A 3,157-nucleotide genomic window follows, 5' to 3' on the forward strand; every position below is an offset into this window, starting at 1 on the left:
AGGAATGCCCCACTAGGCAGGGGTGGGGTCTTAACTGCTCCTTTTATTGAGCCCTTATGGCCAAACTGTGTTAAGCAACTGGATAGACTCACCAGATACATATTTTTAGTGACAGAAAGCATGTGTGTACATGGGAGACAGGCTGAGAGGGCAAGGATCCTGGACAGGGTCTCCCAATACCTTGATCCCCTGTCTCCAGCCCTGTAGCTCTTCAGGGTCTCCAGTGGCCACCCCCCATCTGCAGAGTGCTTTCAGGCCTACCCTGGTAACTGAACCTGTGGTCAGCCATGTGGCTTCCAACATGCAGTCCAGTATGCTAAGGAATGCACTACCTAGGTAGGTTGGGCTACCACCAGATTTTTTTTTTTTTTTTTTTGCTATAGACTGCATACATTTGCCAGAACCATAAAGAAAGAGAGAGAGAAAGTGAGAAAGCACCCCCCAGGGGGATGACCACTCCATAGTCATTTCTCCTCTCAGGATTTTGGGCACGTGTATGCACCCATCGTGTTTTTCAAGCTGTGGGTTCTGACACAGTCAGCCATGTGGAATCCGGCCACCCTAACCACACCATCTGCTGGCCCAGATTTTACTTTATTTTTGAAATATGGTCTCCGTGTGTTGCCCAGACTGGCCTCAATTTCACGATCCTCCTACCTCAGCTTCTTGGGTGGTTGGGATTACAGACCTGTACTGCTACGCTTGGTTTATACCAGGTGGTGTTTTTGTTGTTGTTGTTGTTGCTTGCTTTTTAAATTTGCCAGAGTGTATGCGCTTGCTGAAGAGAGAGAGAACACACCCTTCTCAATCTTTTCTCCTCCATCTCGGGATTTGGAGCATTCATGCCCGCTTGCCTGGGATGTTTCTGTACGCAGTTGAGCATGTAGGGTCCAGCCATCTTAACCACCAGGCCACAGAGTAGCCCTACACCAGATTTTTTTTTTTTTTAAGAGATTTTTGTTATGGGGCATGTGAGCTCACTGGAGAGACAGAAGGACAGAAAGCAAGAAATCACCCCTGGGGGAGGATGGCCAGCCGCAATCCCTTCTCCATTCTCCTCTCGGGATTTTGGGCAGGCACATGTATATGCCCGGCATGTTTCAAACCTCCAGGTCCAGGACTCAAACTGTGGTCGACCATGTGGGAGTCTAACTGCATAACCTTTACACCATCTGGTGGTCCTACACCAGATATTTTTAATGGGTGCCTGCTTGGTTCCCTCCAGGAGCCCTCACAATACTGTGGTCCAAGGGAAAGCAGAAGCACCATAGCGTACCCTGAAAGAGTGAGGGGCACTCTTCCTGTCGAACACAGGTAGATCTTGCTACACCCTGCTTCCCCAAGTCTCCTGGCTGGCAAACCTATCCTGGGTGTCTGTAGACAACAGAATCAAATGTGAGTTCTTCCCCAGTCATGACCGTCTCAAACCGGGGCTCCGCAAGCATGTTGGCACTTCTCCCTTGTTACCTCCCAACCCTTCCTATCTCCCCCAAATGAACAAATACGTATTTATTTTGGAAATTTTTTATTTTACTTTATTTATTATCTCAAATTCGGCCGAGAGAGACAAAAAGAGATAAAGGGAAAGTGAGAAAGCAAGCCACCAGATCTAGGACTCGAACCATGGGCCACCGTGTGGGAGTCCAGTGCCTTAACTAGCATTCCACCTGGCAGTCCCATATATTTATTTTTAACCTTGTAGGAAATAATAATACTGGGGCAGGCAGGTGGTGTGGTGGTTAAGAGTGCTGGACTCCCACCTGACTGACCATGGTTCAAGTCCCAGACCTGGTACCTTGCTTTCCCACTCTCCCTCTCTCTCTCACTCTGTCTCTCTCTGGTGAAATTAAAATAAATAAATAATGTTAAATAAAATAATTATTTAAAAGGATGATAATAATAATACTTAGTGATTTAAAAACTCAGTGCAGGGACCAGCATGTGCCATGGTGGTTGAGGTGCTGGACCCCCACATGGCTGCTCACAGTTTAAGTCCCTGACCTGGTGACTTGAAAATCATACCAGGTGAGGGCTGGCAGGTGGCATGGTGGTTAAAGGAGCTGGACTCCCACATGGTTGACCACAGTTTGAGATTTGGACCTGGCAACTTGCTTTCTTACTTTCCCTTTCTCTGTCCCTCTCTGGTCAAATTAAAATAAATAAGTAAAGTTAAATAAAATAATTTAAAAAGAAAACGAAAAGAAAATCACATCAGGTGTGTGTGTGCGCCTGTGTGTCCAAAATACCAGGAGGACAGGGGATTACCGTAAGACCGTCCCCTCGGGGAGTAATTTCTCATTTTCCCTCTCACTATCTCGGTCACTTTTTGACAAGCACATGCTTTTGGTTTTGCCTATAGCAAAAGCCTTAAAAACAAAAACAAACCTCAATACAAGCAGAAAAGTAAATTTACCACTCTCGGTGCTCCTATTCTTTTTTTTGGGGGGGGAGAGGTTTTTTTTTTGCTACAAGGTGCGTGTGCTCGCCAGACAGAGCGAGACAGAGAGACAAAGCGAGAAATCACCCCCCAGGGGGGATGGCCACACCGCAATCCCTTCTCCTCTATTCTCCTCTCGGGATCTTGGGCATGTACGCACACGCGCCCAGCGTGAGTTTTAAGCCACCAGGTCCAGGACGCGAACCGCGGTCGACTAACTACATGGGAGCCCAGCGACATAGCCATTACACTAACTGCTGTTCCCTGTGCTCCTATTCTTCAGCTCCATCCTCAGAGTACACAAACAGTTTCTTGGTTCTCCTTTCAGGAGATTTCTTTGGTTTTACTTTTTGTTTTCTTGTGATATGTAAATATAAGGGAATATCCTTTAAAAATCACAAATGAGCCCATACAGTAGGTACTGTTATGTAACTTGCTTTTTTTCAATTAATTTTTCTTGATCCCTTTCCACATTATCTATACACATTTAGCCCAATCTTTTTAAAAAAAAATTAATTTTATTTATTATTAATATTATTTTTAATTTGCTATAGGGCACACACACTCTCCAGAGAGAAAAAGAGGGAAAGTGGGAAAGCAAGCTGTCATGTCTGGGACTCAAACCATGGTTGACCATGTGGGTGTCCAGCGTCTTAACCACCATGCCACCTGCTGCCCCCTAGCTCACTCTTTTTTTTTTTTTTTTTTTTTTTTTTTGGA

At 45.5% G+C, this 3,157-nt stretch overlaps 1 long non-coding RNA gene across 1 annotated transcript in view; it reads left to right on the forward strand.

Moving 5' to 3' along the window:
* LOC114006750 (uncharacterized) overlaps window positions 1-3,157 on the forward strand; it is a 25,914-nt gene that overhangs the window by 962 nt on the left and 21,795 nt on the right. The window lies entirely within an intron of this gene.

This window comes from Tupaia chinensis, unplaced genomic scaffold (assembly GCF_000334495.1).
Source record: "Tupaia chinensis unplaced genomic scaffold, TupChi_1.0 Scaffold150006_1, whole genome shotgun sequence".
In the NCBI taxonomy this organism is placed as follows: Eukaryota; Metazoa; Chordata; class Mammalia; order Scandentia; family Tupaiidae; genus Tupaia; species Tupaia belangeri.